The sequence below is a fragment of the Anastrepha ludens genome, chromosome 5, assembly GCF_028408465.1.
Source record: "Anastrepha ludens isolate Willacy chromosome 5, idAnaLude1.1, whole genome shotgun sequence".
Taxonomy (NCBI): domain Eukaryota; kingdom Metazoa; phylum Arthropoda; class Insecta; order Diptera; family Tephritidae; genus Anastrepha; species Anastrepha ludens.
This window is the reverse complement of record NC_071501.1, coordinates 2772444-2792675: the sequence shown is the minus strand read 5'-3', so window position 1 is coordinate 2792675 and position 20232 is coordinate 2772444. Positions and strand designations below refer to the sequence as shown.

At 35.4% G+C, this 20232-nt stretch overlaps 1 protein-coding gene and 1 non-coding gene across 5 annotated transcripts in view; one reads left to right on the top strand and one right to left on the bottom strand.

Moving 5' to 3' along the window:
- Window positions 1-20232, top strand: part of LOC128863866 (centaurin-gamma-1A-like) — a 54804-nt gene that overhangs the window by 6320 nt on the left and 28252 nt on the right. The gene's annotated exons all lie outside the window — the stretch shown is intronic.
- Window positions 14864-14936, bottom strand: Trnak-uuu (transfer RNA lysine (anticodon UUU)). The gene has a single exon. It is a non-coding gene; the product is annotated as a tRNA-Lys (tRNA).

The window sequence follows — 20232 nt, the reverse complement described above, 5'->3', positions numbered from 1 at the left end:
TGATATTTTTATATAAAACTGTGCTTGACACACACACAGATGTTTTTTACATTAAGCCAGAGCGATTTTTCTACCTCCTAATTGGGAAATTAATATTTTTGAAAGCCGAAGCCGTTTGCAATATTCTGATTCGAAAGATGTAAAAATTTCACCTATTTACTATATTATTTTTTGGAGTGTAAAAAAGAGTTACATTTTTTATGCTATCTCAGAGTGTGTGCATTTGTTGTCAAATTTCGTAACTGTTAATCAGTTATAAAAGATCTTTTGTCAACACTTACCATTTTGTGCAGTTAATAAAATAGCACCAGTAGGCTTTTTTAATTTTGTTTTGCAAAATTTTGTGAAAAAAGTGAAAACGGAAGTAATAAAATTTTTGAAAATACTTTCTATAAAATCGTGTAATAATATTATAAAAATTGTTTAGTTATGGGTCGAGGAAAGCATTGTTCCCCTGAAAAACGTGGACTATGTAATAAAAAAATTTGTGTCCGAGGGTAAATCGTATTCTCAAATAAGGGAATTGCTAGGCTGTTCAAATAAAATGATAATAAATGCCCTAAGATATGAGCAAAAAGTTGAGTCCCGTGGTAGGAAGCGAGTTTTGTCACCCTTAATAGTAAAACGGTTAGTACGGACGACTAAAGCAAATCCCTCTATGACAGCTACTGAGCTCAAGAAAACATTGGATGTGCCGGCAAGCGTGGAAACTATTCGCTGCGGACTTCGAGACAACAGCCTCAATGCCTGTAGTCCTCGAAAAGTGCCGCTACTTTCCTCTAAGCATGTTGCTAAACGGATATCTTTTGCTAAAGCACATCTAAATTGGCCAAAGGAAAAGTGGAGAAATGTGCTATGGACTGACGAATGCAAAATTGTGTTTTTGGGTGGAAAGGGTTCCAGATGTTTTGTCCGTAGGCCGCCTAACAGCGAATACAAGCCACAATTCACAGCAAAAACTATCAAACATGGAGGTCATAGTATTATGGTATGGGGTTGCTTCTCGTTTCAAGGTGTGGATCCTATATTATATATTGGATCAAAACCGTTATGGATTCATCGGTTTATGTCAAAATCATTGATGAAATTATGCTGCCGTATGCTTTCTACGAAATGCCGCTGGTGTGGGTCCTTCAGCAAGACAATGACCCCAAACACACCAGCATAATGGCACAAAAAAACCGTTCAACGATAACTCTATCACTGTAATTGAGTGGCCTGCATAGTCCCCAGATTTGCACCCTATCGAAAATCTGTGGACGGACATAAAGAAGGGTGTATCTACAATAAAACCAACAATCGTTGAAGGGCTTTGGGAGGCTGTGCAGAAAATTTGGAGTCCCATCAAATTTGAAAGATGCCAGCACTTAGTGGATTCCATGGGAAGGCGTTCTGCCGCGGTAATAGCAAACAAAGAGCTCGCGACAAAGTATTGAAACCATACAACTAATTTATCTACAAGATGCCTGAGTGAAATTTTTTATTTATTTTAACAAAGACCACTAACTTTTGTTAAAAATGAACTGAAGTGCTATTATTTTGACTGTGTAGTTTTTAAGTTTATTGTTTGAATTAATTAGCGTATTATAAACTGTTGAAAGAAAACCAAAAATTTTCTTATGATAATAAACCATTAACACCAAAGAATTTATTATTTTGTTCTGAGTTGAATCGGCCCAACAGTTAAACAGATGTAAACGGAGTCAGTATAAATTTGTGCGTGGTGCTATTATATTGACCGCAGCTGTAGTAGCCGGTACCGTATTGTTTTAAGAGAAATAATTGTTTATTAATTACTCTTTCAATAAATAGTAAATAAATAAAAATTAAAATAATATTTTTGTTTGACCGAAAAAAGAATTGAGCACAAAGAATTTTCTAGCGTTTCAAGTATGTAAAAAGAAACGTCGGTAGATGTTTGTTGTTCAAATAACAAAACTTCCTAATGGCAATGTCAGAAATATCAGTACACAAATATTCAATTCATTCTAAACCACCTGGTGGCGACTTACATGTATGAACATGTCATATTCGTTTCCTTTGTGTAAAAATACAGGGCCATACTAATTTTTATAACAATCGGTTGAACGGGGCAGAAGTTGCTACTCTGCAGCGCCACCTGGTGGCGAGTGGCATCATTGAGCATATTCTACAAACCTTCTCCGTGGAAAAATACATATATATACCAATTTTTATAATAATCGGTCCAGTAGTTTTTGAGTTCATCGATGACATACAGACAAAAATTCATATTTACCTATATATAAGATAATTCAACCCATCCTAATGTGTATGTGGGTTCATGAATTTTCCAGCCTTTTTTGTTTTGTTTCTGCCATTCTTTTTTCTACTCAAATTTTATGTGTAATTTAATTTGGGGGAAAGTCGACGTTGTTAATCGATTTAATATAATTTTTTATTTTTTGCTGAAACACAGCGCAACCGAGCGGGCAAGTAAATGCTATGTGTTTGTGATTGGATTATTCTGCACGAAAAGAGCATATTGCAAAAATAAGCGCTAAATTTGCTTCAATAGATTTTGGGATTTTAATAAAAGCGATTACAACGCAAATTTCGCATGAAACAACTTTTGGATGGGAGTATTAAAATAAATTGATGTTGATAAAAAGTTGTATAATCCAGCAATAATTTCTCGGACACATTCACAATTTATTATTCAAACATTGAACTTATTTTTAAATTGCATTTATCACAAAATATTAAAAATAATCACCCGCACTTCCGTCGTTCGAATCGTAATCAAGCCATTGCCAGTGTAGGCGCTAAGATGGGAAACCTTGTAAGCGTCTTTGCTCCGGTAGCGACCTTGCTTTGTATTCGCTTAATATTATGCTGCTTATACAGGGTAATTGGAGTTGGAGTCTCTTCTTAGTAGTGTTTTGTTTTGACAGCTGTCATATTTCGATGGCACTCCTTTTGCCAAAAGTTAAGCAGAAAATATGCAGTTTACTAAAATGAGTTCGACTTTGCTCGGGAATTGTGTAGAAAAAAGCGAACTCGCGAAAATTCACAATTTTACAAAATTGCGGTTAGTTTCGGTCCTTATGAAGGTTCAACAGGCCACGGACTAAAAAAAAACTGAAACGAAAAGTTTTAGTCAACTTGACATAAAAACACCAGTGAAAAGGAAAGCGCTGCAGAAGCATAAAATGTGTCAGTTAAACGGCGTTTGCAGCTATTGGACGATAAGGATATATCTTAACACCGTTTTTGAACCTGGATATTGACGATGTGCGGTTGTAATAAGACTCTGTGACATGCGGCATATTAGCGTTGGAGCTCACAACAGGCACTTGCTGGAGGCTAAGCCATCTTTTAGGTACGCCACAAAGCATCTGCATCAACTGGCTGAGGAGATCCATATGTAAATATAATAAATGCTGGACCTCACGGTATACCAGGAGCCTATCAACGACATTCCTCGCCATCTTTATGAACTCTCGCTGCCGAATGTTTGCATCGGAGTCCAAAAACTTGCCATTGCAGACGAAGAGCTTCAGCTGACTAGTGGGATCAGCCGCATTTTGGCACAATTTCGTTCTGGAAATTTAAGCTTGATAAATTCCCCCCGCAATACACTAATCACCCCTTCACTTGCCCGCCTGAACCTAATCTAAATCTAACATCCTTTTCTTTCTCGTCGAATTCTGTCAAAACAACCTGTTTTTGAGTCTATCATCAGATGACTTCACAGCACTGTAAAACCTGCTACAAAAAACCAAAACAACATGTCAGGCAGCCGCATAATCCATCAATTTATTGAAAAAGAGAGAGATGATTGTAAACATCCAGGGGGGTTAGGTTAGGTTGGTATAGTTGCCTAAGGAATGAGCACACTTGGACGAAAAAAATGGATTCGTCCTTTGTGATACCATTATGAAGGAGGTGAGGTGAAAGAGAAAGACCGATGGGATACAGGGCGAGGGCGGGGAGAGGTGGTACTAGGATGGTTAGGAGCATGTGGATTACGAACGATGACTAAGCTGCGTTTGCGTCAACCGCTTTGTGCTGCTGATGAAATTCATCTGATTTTTAATGTCAGCGCCAACTATATCAGCAGGCGTAGCAAAGAAGTAAGAGCCAAGATGCCTGGATCTTAGCCCCGCCAGAGCAGGGCAGCTAAGGAGGAGGTGCATTTGGGAAATATATTTAACCATTCATAAGCTGTGTCTCGTCTACTACGTATGCCATTAAAAAAATGTAACGAATTTGAAAAAAAAGTAAACCGCGAACCTGAAAGACCTTGTATTTCATTTTTCTTTAGGCTCGCACTGATTCGCATATGAAAATTGGACACAGGAACTAATACATACACAAAAGTATACATTTTGCTGGCCAATAAAAAGCAAAAATGAACCAAATCACAAAACCGCAAAATTCAAATCAATAATGCAAGTATAACTCATACATATGCATGTGTGTATGTGCATTCCTAGGGCAGGGTGTACGAAGAACAAAAACAAGAAAGAAAGCAGCAGCGGAAGGGTTGCGCTATCTAAAAATGACTTGTTTACAATTGAAATGTGTAGACGAGTTGGCACAAAGAGAATAAATAAATGCAATGGGGTATTCATTATAAGACGAATGAAATAGTACCCCAGGCGATATCTTGCATTTACATACAGACTTTAGGGTGCATCACCGAAGAAGTATGCGGTTTTTCCACCCGAATTATAAAACTTATTATAGTTTAGGATTTCCGCCAAAATTTTTCGGGAAAGTATAAAGATTATAAAAAGCAAGGCCGCCCCTCAGTAGGCCATGGCAAAGCTCCGAGTGTATTTCTGCCTTGAAAAAGCTCCTCATGAAAACCATTTGCTTTTCCTTCGTAGTCAGCTTAAAACTGTAGGCCCCTCACGGAAATCTTAATATTTTTTAAAGCCTTGAAATATTAAAACTTTTTTCTTCTTTTTCGATTCTTTTTTTGTATGTAGGGGGATGCACCCTAGTATGCATACATACGTACATATATCTATACTACTCGTAAAACTGTAAGTGTAATGCGACGGAAGCAACCTTGACATTAATGCTGAGCTTTTCCTTCAATTTGTTAATTTTTTTTAGTAATGTTCGGCCTACGGTTTAATGTCGTCACTAGGTGGCAAATTATTTCTATAGGCTGTTTTGTTTAGCTGCATGAGAACTATCGATATCGATAACTGTGGTTTAACAGCTGGTAATAGCAAGCACAAATGTCTTTAAGGTTGGCAAGTCATCATTAATCGTTTAGTTTCAGAACAAGTCAGATGGTGGAAACTTACTTTGAAAATAATAATAATAATATTGTAATAGGTCTGTTCACGCTGTTCACTTGCGCTAGGTCTTGTTTCTTTTGAAATGAAAAAGGAGCTACCGTTACGGTGACTGAATCTTTGTTTCCAAAAATTAATCAGCCAAGCATCGACGATATTTGGTCTCAACAAGACGGCGCAACTTGCCTTACAGCGCGCTTAACAATCAAATTATTGCAATATTCCAGCCACCATTGACGTCATACGATTATTTGGAAAATAAGTCAAAAATTGGACTGATCAAATGGACCATGTAACTCGCAACCGCGGCGGACATATGCCCGGTACCATTTTCCAAAAATAAATGCCATGAAATTACCTACCTATCATTCCAACCTAGCAAACCCTTCTATTTGGATTGACTTTGATGAGTTTTTGTTGGGTTTTGGTTCGCTTGAGAGCAAAATTCTGATGAATATTCGTTCGTTAAGCTTATACTCATGTGCCCATGCGTCGTCCCTGATAATGGTACCCTTGATTACATTTAGTCCGAGAGAAATTATTTCTTAATCGTTAGGGGCAGATATGCGATGCGGTTTTTGCAAAAAAATCAGCAATCTCAAAACAAACCGCATTTGATTTCGTCTCATCCTCAAAATTTCTTGCGTAATGATTTGTCTTGATCCTTGTGAGGCTCAAATATCTCCTGATATCTCTGTTGTCAATGGTGATATTCGCACACTCATACTACAAGAGACCTCCGGCAACTCAAATTTTAATTGGTTCGGAAGAAATTCGCTGGATCGTTTCTAAATTGCAGCTTCAATGACTGACAAAATGTTTACAGAACTGATACTATTGTAGTGGGTGTTTCATTTCGGTAAACATTTTCTTCAATAATAGAAAATAGATTCTTCCACCGAGATATAAGTTACAAACAGTAAAAAGTTTTAACTATAAAGGAGGCTATTTCTAAAAATAACATATGACTTAGAAGTAATCTCGTATTTGGGACACCCTTTATATATATCTTCGCTTTAACCCTCCGTTGGGCATCCGGGTCGGGTAAGTCTTTTAACTTTGGACGTGAATTTAACATCTTTCTTATAAAGCTAACGACTTGAGCTACCAGGTAGCTTCTTCAAATTTAATTTTCTATCGATTTATGTATAAAACCTTTTAAAAAGGATCCCCGAACAGGACGAAATAAGCTCAGACCCGGGTGCCCACCCGAAGATTTTAAAAAAAGGCCAACCGATGGTTAATAAACTTTTCTATAATTAAGCGCATAAATCATGGAAGAAATAACAAATGTTTCGAAATATAGTAGTCTAATGTGTCTCACCTCTCTCAAAACCGGAATTTGCGATATCCAGATTTGTATGGCCGCTACCGTGGGCGTTCTTCGAAAAGTAGAAAATTGTCTAAAAAAATTATTAATAGAAAATAAAAATGGAATTTTTCATTTTGAGCTATCAAAGAGTTCCTAAATAGTTGCGTAATAATAAATCCTATTTTTTTCTCCATAATCTGTATTATCTTTTATAAATTGAATAAAATGCCACAAAAGGAGAAAACAGTTCCATTTTTTTGCACTTTGCTGTAGAAAAAATGCAAAAACATGATAAGAAGTAAAGAAATTTGCAAGTGTGCGCAGAAATATTAAAACAAAAATAAAAATAAATACAAAAAATTACTGACAACTTATCGGTGAAAACTGCATGGCATCATTTTGATAACCATTTGACGGTTGGTAAATACAATACAACAACTTCTGTTGAGTGGCTAGATACTTGATTGAGTTTACTGATTGGAGTGCCTCCCTTACGCCTATAATTTATTTACTTTTTATTTTATTTATTGTGAAAGTAAAAGTGGCTGTCTTCGTCAAGGGGAAAGGGCTTACAATGAGAATGACTGCACATATTTTCCAAAATATTATCTTAGCATTTCCACAACGTTGCGCTTTCGCTACAGAAGTTCTGACTTCATGTAAGTGCCGAAAAGTAGATGACAAGTGATCCATTTCGTTCCCCTCGCTTCCAATTTGCTCCATATCGACTTGTAATTGCCTGCGCGAACATTGAAAATCAATCATTTCCTTACGAAAGGGAACAAGATTCGTAGCGCAACAGTGGCAATCGAGTTGTCGAATTCGAGCTGTCAAACAAATGACTGGCACATACAAAAATTGTATTTTAAAGCATACAAATACACATATGCACAAGCACACATACGTACATACATGTATACATTTGAATACTGTTAACACGCCTAGTTTTGTATGCATTCCACCCAAAGATTTTGGCTCCCTCGTGCAGCACAGCGGCTGGGTTCTCCAAAATATGTCAAGAGCGCTCATTTGTATGTATGTAAGCATCTACGCATGTATGCATGAGAATATGTCTAAATGAGTTGTGTACAGATTCGGTGTCTGTATTGATCAGTGCTGTGATTCGTGGGCGTCATTAGCACACACTTGTTGTGTTGGATTCGATTGAATCTTTTAATGCCGTATCACCCACCGATTAGTGTTGGTGTTGGTGGAGGGAACTGTAAGGAGGGGTGGTTTTACACACTTGTGCGCACCAATGAATAATTCCAAATTTGACGTCAGCGCGTTTATTTTTAGTTGATTTGTTTATTTGCTTATTTATTGTTTTATTTTTAATTACAATGTTTATTTTATGCGCACAGCCTTAGTCTAATTTTTGGGTGTTGGATCCTCTACTCAATGAAGAAAGGGGGAAATGTAAATGTTTAGGTGAATCTATGTATGTAAATGAAGTATTCTAGCTCTGGGGCATAACTTAGGGGCACTAATTTAGAGATCCAACATGGAACTTCGGAAATTTTCAAATAAACTGGTAGCTATGCAGATGCAGTTGAAATTTATTTCTAAAAGTCTGTGAGATATAATTAAATTTTTAGTTTTGGAATCTCAGACGAAAATGTGAGGAATGCGTTGAACGGCAAGAATCAGGTACAGTGGTCACAAGTAGCAATCCATTAACTACTACTCTTGTTAGCTTGAGATTAGAAATTCCTGCATGAATTTATTCGCACTCTCATAGTTTGAATCCAGATTCCAGAGGACTATAATTTCATTAATTTATCTCTTCACTTAGCCAATGAAGACAATATAAAAACTTCTTATAGGTTAAGATGTACATTCAGGTGGGGCGATAGTACACTTATGATCATTAAAAAAGGTACTTTCACGCTCATGAGGAAAACGCAATTTTTTTAAATTAGTAATAACAGATATTCAATTTATGTTTTTATTTCAAAGATTAATATGATAAATATAAATAATAATTCAATGATCTTTTAAGACTTAAATTAATGGCGATAAGAACAAAAAGGAAATATTCATGTGGTTATTGCAAAGGTACGAAAAGGCAAATTAAAAATGCTGTTTAAATTATCGAAGTTTAATCAATGATCACTGTGTCCACCATAATTGTCAAGGACTTTTATATTCTATTTGGCATAGAATTGATAGTCCTACGGCAGGTTCCACTGGGAGTGGAGTACCATATTTCTTTGACTTTTTGTTATAAATCCTTCTAATTTTTGTCTGTTTCTTTCCCGATTCGCTTCACTAAATCCCCCAAAGATTTTCAATGGGTTTTAGATCCGGTCAATGGCTTGACCTATCCATAACTTTAACATTATTTTGTAAAAACCATTCACGTACTAACATTGGGGAGTGTTTTGGGCCATTATGTTGCATAAAAAACCACCGAAGCATCACTTCTTGAAGTATGTCCTTGTAAAAATAATGTGCCTATTTTTTTTAAATTATGAGATGAATAGATCCTACTCCATACTAAGAGAAGCATTCCCAAAACAGTACGTTGCCGCCATGGTGCTTGATTATCTTTGTTGTGAACCGCGATGAGAACTCTTGTCCTTTCAGGCGTCTGACATTTCGCCCAGCAACATTTCCAAATAAATTTATTCTGGTTTCATGGCCCCAAAGTATGTTAAACCATTGTTTTTTCTATTCTCTGGTGCCCACCATGACTTGCGCTCTTTTCCTGTTTCATAAATTTGCTTGTTTTAAGGGGTTATACGCAGTTATGAAGCAAATAAAAGACGGGTTGTCAAGGATTTATCCTGAAGAAACTTCAGAATATTTTAATTTGAAAATTTTTGGCGGTTATAAAAGCATCCTTCAAGAACGTAACAAAATTTTTTATTTATGAAAATGTTGATTATAGAGCGATTTCTGGAACCTCCTTTAAAAAAAATGATTTACGGTGTACATCGTAACTCAGGATTGGATTATCTGAAATCAAAAAACCAAACAAATTTTGTTAATATATTAGATTATCTAGTAATTAATCGTTCGGCTAAACAAAATAGTGAATTTTCACAAAATGGCAGCTTTTAAAAGAAATGATTTCGATTTTTACGTTAAAATTTGGCCGTAAATTGATTATAAAATGGAAAATAAGTATCAGATTTACAAAAGGAACGATTAATTACTAGAAAATGTATCTTTAAAGATTGAGTTAAAACGGTTGACCGATCAAACAAGCCGTTTTCGAGATATCGTGTACACCGACTTGAAAAATGCAGTTTTGAAAAAAACACGTTTAAAGTTTCAATACCTACCTTAAAACGTGCCAAGGCATCTCTACATATTTAGGTATAACTCCGAAAGTATTGCTTAGATCTACTTCAAATTTCGTGCGTATACTTTTGAATATATGTACATTACAAAAATGCAATAAAAAAATCGATTTTTTTGAAAGTCATAACTGCGTATAACCCCTTAACAGAGGAACCTTACGAGCTATGCTGATTGGTGAATTCATGTTGTACAATCAACACCGCAGAGTTCTGGCTGATACTACGTTTGATTTCAATTCCCGCTGATACTGCGTTTGCAATGGCCTTATTTGGTGACTTAAAAGCATTCCTCTTAGCAAGAGTCACCATTAAATTATCAGTACTCGCGTCGCCAATGTGCCGAGGTCCAAAAATATCTCGCAGAATCTTTCTCTTGAATTGTCCAAGGGACGACGCCTCATCGGATATTGTCATCGTGCAAACCTCTGTGCCAAACGGTATGACTGGCATGATGAGGGCCTTATAAAGTGTTCGTTCTGTTCGTCGAGAGAGGGCTTTACTACTCAATTGCCTACTTAGTCCAAAAAGGCACTTGTTGGCAAGAGAGATTCTCTCCATTAAACATGTACACAATTTCATTAAAATTATTTCAGCATTTCACTTATCTCATCAACGGCAACTTCAATTTCATGTTTTAATGCTTAAATCGCTTCTGGGTGATTGGCGTATTATTTATTCTAAATACCATCCCACAAAAAAACAGTCTAATGGAGTCAAATTGCAGCTTCTGAGGGGGTTAATTGATATCACTGTTTCCGCTGATTATGGGATTTTTGAAAATTTTAGGTATTCGGATTTAATATTTTTAAATTTTCTTTAAGTGCAAGCGCCTATTTTGTAAAATTGTAACCATAAATTAAGTTTCTGAAACATCGCGCATGTTAGTTTAGCTATCAAAGGCAAATAAATCGTTTAAATTCCAAACGGTAGGAAAACCACCCCGTATTGAAATAAAAATTAGTCAACTATCTTACGAAGTATTGTAGTTAAGGGGTTATATACCTTGTGTTGTACTAAAAAATCGAAATTTTTTTATGGCATATTCTAAAAGTGCATCATCTTAAAAATATAAATTCAAAAAATCATACAGATCGGAGAACTAGAACGAAAGTTACAGACCGTCGAAGCGCGCGACCTTTCTTGGAACGAGAAGTGCATGCAAAACTTTAGGCGCGATTATCTCGAAGACGTGTTTTTTGAAACTTACCGTCGCGGTGCTCACTATTTGACCAATTTGCATAAACTTTTTTTTTAATTATTCGAAGTTACAACCTCGTGAATCTGAAGGGTCACTTTTTATAAATATTTGCATAGTTCGCTGGAATTATTTTTTTTTTTCAACCCCTCAAAAATCGTTTTTTTGCTGCAAAGCGGTTTTCATATCGAGAAAAATTTTTTTTTGGGTAAATAAACCGTTCAGATTCACTAAAAAACATTTTTCTACAATAATCATTTAATTTTTTTGATTTCAGTTGAGTTGCTCATGCGCTACCGTGATCACCCCAAGCCTCTTCTGCAAAACGGCGTTCATTTTTTCGGGCTCACAAGGTATATAACCCCTTAACACCCCAAAATATATCCTTTTTTCGTGATTTATTAGCCGAATTTGGTTTGATGTAGGAATTTTACGGGTTTCTGGACTGAAATTGAAGCATCTCAGGACAACCCAAAAATATAAATTTGGCATTATCCAGATCAGCTTCAATTATTCGTTGAAAGGAGAGTAAAGCTGAATATGAGCCTATTTATGTACATATATTTTCCCGTGGCTCCTAAATGGAACCTCAATCAGGTCCTCAATCAAAGCCTATTTTTAGGAATAACTAAATTTCGTTATTAGTCGTGTGGTCTTTTATTATATCAGCCTCGGACGGATTTATTATATCAGCCTTGTGACGGGATTTAACTCTCAAAAGTTGTCTCAAAATATTTTTGTTATTAAGTTTTTTATTTTTAGTTTTATGATATTTTGAATTCAAAACGTTGTGAATTAACACCATAATAGCTTGCAACATTCATCGATTATTCCCTTGATTATTCAGCAGAAAAAATATTTCCTAATATGAATAGTAGCCTCCTGGGATTAAAAAGAAATTGTAATCTGATTGGTAGTTTTGTCTTTTTTCTATTGTTGCGCAATAAAAGGGCCGAACAATGCACTTGTGCCAATTTGTACTCATGTCTCCCTAATTTCCTTCTTTTCTTTTCAATGCAACATAGAAATAAACCGAGAATTGCACTGCCCCATTATAAATTGCAGCATCGGCAACAAATAAAAGTTATTTCGCAAAGGACATCACAATGAAACAGAAAATCGATAAATGGCAATTGAGAAATGGGAAAGAAAAAGTGAGCATTGAAAAATAGCAGCCACGTATAAGAAAAGGTAATACAAATTGCAAGACGTGCAAGCAAGCGCCAGTGACAACTACAATTATCCAGTTGCAATGCAGTGAAGAGGGATGAACGTGAGCGGTGTGATGTGGATGCCGGTGGCTATGGTTTGTGGCCAGCGGGTGGTCACGGGATTTTCGTGCGCAGAATGTGGCCTGGTGTTAGTAGCTAATGCCAATTTTTCAGAACCACACGTATGCTGCAAGCTAGAATTAACCAGCAGCAACAATTTCTTATTGCCACCACCGAAGGAATGACTGTCGTTATCGTCGTTGTCGCGCTATTTAACGTCGAATGCGGCCAAGATGCTCCAGTTTGCCGAGTATAGAGCACACAACAAAAACAAGAACATTCACATTACGTGGGTATTTTTCAGTAGATTATTATCAGACTTTGTTGAGGATAAGTGGGTGGAGTAGTAATTCTTTGTGTGCGTATGTGTGTGTGCATAAGAGTACGCAAGGAATTTCACAATTATCTCTGCAAGCGCACAATAGGATTTTTGCGCAAAGTTGCCACAAATGATTTTGACGAGTTGCCAGCTGAGTTGTGTGTGATGGGGTGAAGGAAAGTGGCGAGGGAAAAGGGGAAAGTATATGTGTACAAAAGAAAGTTTTAGGCAGAGCATGGGAAGAGTAGGAAGGCCAAAAGAAATGGGTCTTCGCCCTCAGCGGAGTATTTGTGTGAAGCAGTGCTGGGTGGCTTTTGTGCGTGTAGTCATGTCTGTCGCACGTTTGCCAACAAATCAATGCAATAACAATAACAACAAATAACAGCAACAGCAATTGCGCTAGTTTTCGGCTGGCAAGGACTGGTTGACTGTCAGCTGGGACCCATTTCGATGTGTTTTGCTCTGCTATGGGGTGGCTTGGAGATTTGCCCGTGAGGGCTGAGGAGACTTGTTGTGGTATTCGCTGCAGTAAACCCAACAACAAATAGATACCATTACTTGAGTTTGCGTGCGTCTCGCGAAATGAAGCGAAGTGAATAAATGAAGTTTACTTAACATCTTAAGGCACTCCGTTCGCCTCACTTCCATTTGCCGCAATCTAACAAAGCTTTGTTGAAATTTGGCAGTGGTTGTGGGTGGGTTGATGAGGTAGGGCGCGGCCAACGAAAACACGAGTGAATCATGAATTTGTCACAATTGATGAGAAAACAGAAAGTGATAAATTCTGCATGGCTTCAGTGGTGAAGAATAGCTGAACTGTAGTGAGGGCAAGGGATGCCGGATGTGATGAAATGCACAGTAGTTGCCAAAATTGGCAGTAAAATAAGTTTATTGCAATGCCTGAACAAAACAAAAAAATTAACAAAACACGGGAAAACGGAATTTATTGTAATTTTTCTAAGAGATTTAAAATAAAAACTGCAACTAAAATTCACTTCTAAATAAAAGAATTCGGTTAGAATGTCGATAGAAATAAAGATGGAATGTGCAATTTGTTTTTCTTTGCTTTCTTAATTTTTTTTTAAGAAAAATTGATTTGGAATAAATAAATTTCGTCGCTGTACTTATTTTTACTTGTTTTTATTAGCAATTCAAAATTTTCAGTGAAATTAATTATGCTTGGAAATTATTTTTGTATTGATTTTGTTTCAAAATCTTTCGGAAATTATCATCTGCAGATAAAATATGTTCAGTTCTGTATCTACATAAATACGGACTGCGAAAAAACTAAAACACCACAACATTTTCACCAGCTTTGACAGTTTTATTTGCTTTTTTTAAATTCTCATATATTTTTGATAAAAAATTTTTTTTTCACAAAAACATAGTACATTTTACAACAAATATAATACAAATCATAGTTTTCATCTACGTACAAGATTTATAAAAATTCGACAAATTTTCATCAAAATATCAAACTCCCTAATCAGAACTAAAAGAAAGAAGCAATAATGTGTACGCAGTTTTATAGCCCATTAAACTTTATTTTACTAAAATATTTTAGACTAATAAAGTGCACGTTTGAAGTGGCTCAAAATTCTCATTATTTTTTGATAATTTTTTCGCCCGTCGAATAACTCCGTTTAACGAATACTTCACATTTTTGTTTATATGGAGAAAAAAGAGCAAAAATCCATTAGAAATTTGAATCACTTGGAACTTGCACCTTATTATACTAAAATATTTGTTGTGGAACAAACCATTTTTTTTTTTTAAAACTTATGAAAATTAATAAAACAAAAAACAAGCAGCCGAAACTAGCCAAATGTTGTTATACTATATTAAAGTTTTTTTACGGGCTGTATTTTGAAAATTTTTCCATCTAAAATTTTCAAGTAATGTTGGCTTCCACTTTTCACACGATGCGATAAATCACTTTTATCGAGCAAATACTCCTCAAAATGTTTAGTTATTAAGATTTAACTCATTAGAATTATTCTCATCAAAATCTTTTAGTGCATCCGAAGCGTAGCATATATTCCAAATTAAAGACTTGATACTCCAATTTACAATTTTTCCACTTGTAAAGGTAAAACATTTCAAGTCTATTCACTTGAATTTCAGATTTCAGTGTTGATTTATAAAATAATTTATTTAAAAAAGTTTATAAAAAAAAATTCGTTACCGCCCGAGCAGGGACTTGAACCCTGGACCCTTGGATTAAAAGTCCAATGCTCTACCGACTGAGCTACCCGGGCACATATTTATAGGCAACCAAAGTGCTCACTTCTCTACAAACATCGATGTGTGTATGTGTGCGCATGCAGCGTGTGGCCGTGTGCTGTGATTTAGGGATGATAAGGCAAATAATACAATGAAGGGAAACTGAAAGTGAAACTCCCAGCAGAAATTTATAAGGAATTTTAAAAATCACGTATTATGAGTTTTGATTATTTTTTGAATTTTGACTTACAATCTAAAATTGAGCTAATTTATTTCCGAGCAGATATTTCAAGTTTGATACACATTTTATATTTGTATTAATAAAGTTTGCTGTCACATTTCGTTTATTTGTACACTGCGTAACAAAATAAAAAAGGCGTCTCGAATTGCCACTATGTTTTATGAAGTTCGGTGTCCAAACCACTAGAGTCAACCCAAATTTGCATGTTTTTGCAATTCGTTGATTTGTGTGTCAAAATTTCAATCAAAATGTAAGCAAACAAGCGAAAGAACGACAAAAAAGAAAATCACTTTATGAAGGCACAAAACAGCAAAAACCAAATCAGCTATTCTTCTATCACCTAATATGGATAAGCTCGACTTTATGTGTGTATGTATCCACCGGTTTAACGTTTAGCTGAATTTTCCAAGTATCGGGGGTTTTTTAAGCACTTGAAAACTGAAAATACTACAAAAAAAAATTGTTGGAATCAAATTTGTTTGTTATAATCTGGTAGACAATTTTATAGCATTTATTTTTTGAATATCATATCCGGCATATGTCTGCCGCGGCTAGGCGTTACATGATCCATTCGTTGAGTCCCGGTGTTGACTACTTTTGTGCGGCTCTTGAGCAGAATTTGCCTCGGCGCTGTGATGTTGTCATTGCAAATGAGGCATTTCCAACTAAATATTAAGTATTTTCCCTGTAATTCGCTCCTATTTTCATTTAAGGGGACAGATACCTGTAAACGGCCATATTTTGCCTGATTTTCATTAAAATTATTTAAAATGAAGAAGTCAATATATTTTTTTTTCAAAATTGGCATACAGTTTATTTATATTGTACATTAAAATAATATAAATTTTTTTTATATTTTAATCTTTTAAAATGACGGATTTACTCTCAATTCTTCAAGGAAGGTCGCACCGGGGCTTCTCAATCGGTGGGCATTGTAGCATCGGCGTCAGTGACCTGAATAAAAAAAATCAAAATTTGTTTGGTTTATTAATGTCATAATTTCTATATGAATTAACAATTAATGGAAAAATAAAACAAATCGCGGAATAATATGAATGAAAAAAAATGAATTTTGGGGCGAATTTTCCTACTATTTTTGCTTCGAAAAATACAGTTTTGAGAAAAACGCTTCTAATGTAACTATACGTAACTATACCTCTCCCAGCGCTCGAACGCAAAGAAAATAGTCGTCACGGTTGACGATTTATATTATATCTTGAAGGATTATATTAACATTTTATGAAAAAAATTTTTTTTTTTTCGAAATTTTACAAACATCTGCCCTTAAAAACAAGCTACTCTTAAAAATGCTATAATAAATTCGTGTCCAGCCCTTACTGGTACTACTTGCATGTAAATGAGTTTTATGAGGGAAAGAGGAATATAAGGAAAGAAACCTTTATAGTGCCTACTTGAATTTGAATTTGAGGAAATGTTAGTAATCATTTAGTTTGGTAAAAAGAAAACCTATTGGTCGAATGTTTTCTTGGCATAGAGTGCTGAATTCGTGACCACCACTCTAAATGTGTGGTATATTTTTGTGCTTACTACAACACTCAAGAATATTATTTTATATAACTTTATTTGAATGCTTTATTTTACTTTATTTGAATGTTTTATTTTATTTTTCATTTTAATTAATAATACATTTTTTTAAATACGAGAAAATAATTTATTAATTTTAGATTTTTTTATTTTAAACTAATGAAATTAAATCTTATTTGTGTTGATTCGATTTTGTTTTGTTTTATTTTGAATTGAATAGTAAAACTTATTTTAAAATACAAACAACAAAATTTATTTTTAATTCTTAAAATATTTTGTGTTAATATAATTTAATTTAATTTTTTATTTTACTAAAATTTATTTCAAAATACAAGAAAATGTTTGATTAATTTTAGATATTTTTTCATTAAATATTTTTCTAATTAATTAAATTTTTATTACTATTCTATTTCGTTTTTTTATTTTGATGAATTTTTTTTTAATTTCAGTTAATTTAATTTATTTTTTATTTCAATTATTAATAAAATTTATTTCGAAATACAAAAAAATGTTTTATTGATTTTAAAATTTTTTTCATTAATTTAATTCAATTTTTCTAATTAATTTAATTATTATTTCTATTATTCTATTTCGTCTTTTTATTTTGAATATTTTTTTTTTAATTTGAGTTAATTTAATAATATAAATTTTTTTATTTTGAATTTATTTATTTTACTTCAATTTTATTATATTTCATTTTCTTCATTATTCCTTTCAATGGCAACCTTTCACTTAAAAGTCCCATATGGAAAGTATCTGCTACTCAAATGAAGGCGTGGCACATGAGTAATGATGAATGTATGCTCAGAAAATTCATTGCTCCGAGTGCTAAGGAAGCTCTTGAAATGTGGGTTGCTCCCCTGTGAACATTTTCATTGAAGCAATACATTTTTGTGCTCAAATATTTGGAGAACCAAAAAAATTACTCACATTAATAATCGTGAGACCATGTGGCAGAGCAAATAAACGCCTATTGTTTTTTGATGTGTTTTTGTTTCTTTTTGTTTTTCAAGTATATGTTGGTTTATGAGATTTACACTTTTGCATGGAATTTCATGCAACCGTCGTAATATTGCAAATTCTTATATCTGAGCCAATTTGGGCTAAAACAAAAAAAAAATGTCGTAGCAAAAGTAATTTGTCGCAATAAAAATTTTTACAATTTCAAATTACGCGTCAGCGCCATATTCCCCCACCAACAACAACAATGCTGGGAAGTGCATACGAAAATGCAAACAAAAACAACAACAAGCGGATTGCAAACTCAACATCGGTAGCAATAAATCACGTTTAATTGCCTTTCGGCCGCGTCTAGCGTTGTTGTTTTGCGGGAGGAGGATGAGAGCTGAGGAAACTACACGCGGTCAAAGTGGATGGGGCATATGGTAGTGCTTTCACGTGTAAAGGGGCTGTGTGCGCCATCCATACTTCCGCTTATCCTTGCCGTTACCTTTTGCTGTGTTGTTTGCTCTTCCTTTGCTTTTCCGTTGCTCTTCCCTTCTCTCGCTAGCGCTCACGCTCCTTGATGGGAGTCGCTTTCAGCTGAGTCTTGCATTTTTCTTCGTACACTTTGATTCCTCGTCGGCATAAGATGATGTTCCGAGCATTTGTTTGTATATTTCAAATACATTAACACACCCATATACAGCCATATACATACATACCTATAGAATTGGGAGCAATAACACGACCCTTGGCATACAAATATTAACCGCTTACTAGCTTGTAGCAACAATAAAAAGCTTCAACACTCGCAACATTAACACCTCATCTGCAATGTTGCAGCGAATAAAAGGGGCAGTGGCAGTGGCAGTAGCACCAGCAGAGACAGCAATTGCTATCTGGAATCATCAACAGCCACTTATGGTGTTGTTTTTGTTGTCATTGTATGTTTTGTGGCACTGCACCATTCTCCCGCTCAGCACGCCAGTTCAATTTCACCGCAGCTCCACTCTTCGTAGATTGCCTGACATTTGATAAACCATTGTTCCATCAGTTACTACCCCTACCCCTCTCCTTCCTTCCTCCGCCCGCCTCATCGCCATAGTTGCGTCAAATTGCATGCCTTGCATTTTTCGCCCGAAAATTTCCAAAGTGATAATATCGCAGAAGCCATGTATGTATGTGTGTATGCGCACATGTATTTACATGTGTAAGTGTCTGCACGTTGTGCGGCACGTGTCTGTTCGGCGGAAATGCGTCGGACAGGCGTCGGTATGTGACAGGGATTTGCTTGTTGCATACTAACTGTATTGTCGCCGCTGTCCTTCGCTCCCTTTTGTCGCATGTCCGGCCGTTTGAGTTGTGGCCATTGTGATTGCCACATATTTGGTGGCCCTATTGTTGAATCTGTGCAGCAGCCACACATACATGCATAAGTAGTACATGCTTTTATACGAATTTTGCTTGCTGCAAGCCAAGCATACACACACACACACATACATGCACATGTTTATAAAAACATGTATTTATTTCTGTTTCAACCAAAATACCATAAAAGTCACTGCACGCGTGATTTTGCAATAAAATGCAATTTTTCAGCACAGCCACTTTGCTACCCCACCGCGTGGCACATCCAAGCAATGGAAATGCTCAAAATCGCATATATGTAAATAACAGTGTGTGAGTCATTGCCACGGTGCGAATCAGCGACATCAGCAACGAATCCAATAAAATACGCAGCACACGAAAGAGTAATTTTGATTTGACAATTTTGTTAAACTGCGCTGAAATATGGTCGGAATAAAATAAAAAAGAAAGGAGTTATTTGATTGTAGAGTTCGCGAGGTTAATAACAATTCTGTTGTGGTTCGAGCAGGGACAAGGGGATATTTGACAGATTTTTCTTTTACAAATATTTCGATTTGAAGTGAATAGTGGCGTAGCGCAGTTTAACGTACTGATATGGTGGCTTTAAATTGCAGTTAGACGCTTCCCCATTGGTTAAGTAGGGATTACTCTACGCAGAGAAGTGTGAAATCCAAATTATGGTTAGTTGGTTCAAATGGCATACCAGAAAACATGTATGAACATTCGGGTGCGTCAATTTTTATAGAACTATTTGTTTTTTGTTTTGGACATCTACATAAAATTATAAGAAAAATTCATTGCAGCATAACTCTAAGCCAATTTCGCGCCACGTAAATTGTGAAAGGAGCTACACTTCATATAATCACGTCACATAATCTTTTTACACAATTTTTTTGATGTTGACGATAATAATCATTTTATTTGGTTAAGGTAGATTTGTTGACATCACTTTTTGAATATGATATCTCTCAAATGTCCGCCTTGAGCCTGCACGGCGTATTGTGCCCGTTTTGCAGCGTTCTCCATAGTTTTAGCTAACTTTTCGGCTGGAATAGCGGCTATTTCCTCGCGGATATTGTTCTTGAGCTCTTCTATGGTCTTTGGCTTATTAATATAAACCTTTGATTTTAAATATTCCCACAAAAAGAAGTCAGGTGGCGTTAAATCAGGCGAACGCGGTGGCCAGTCAAAATCGCCATTTTTCGACATCAAACGACGAGGAAACAATTTCTTCA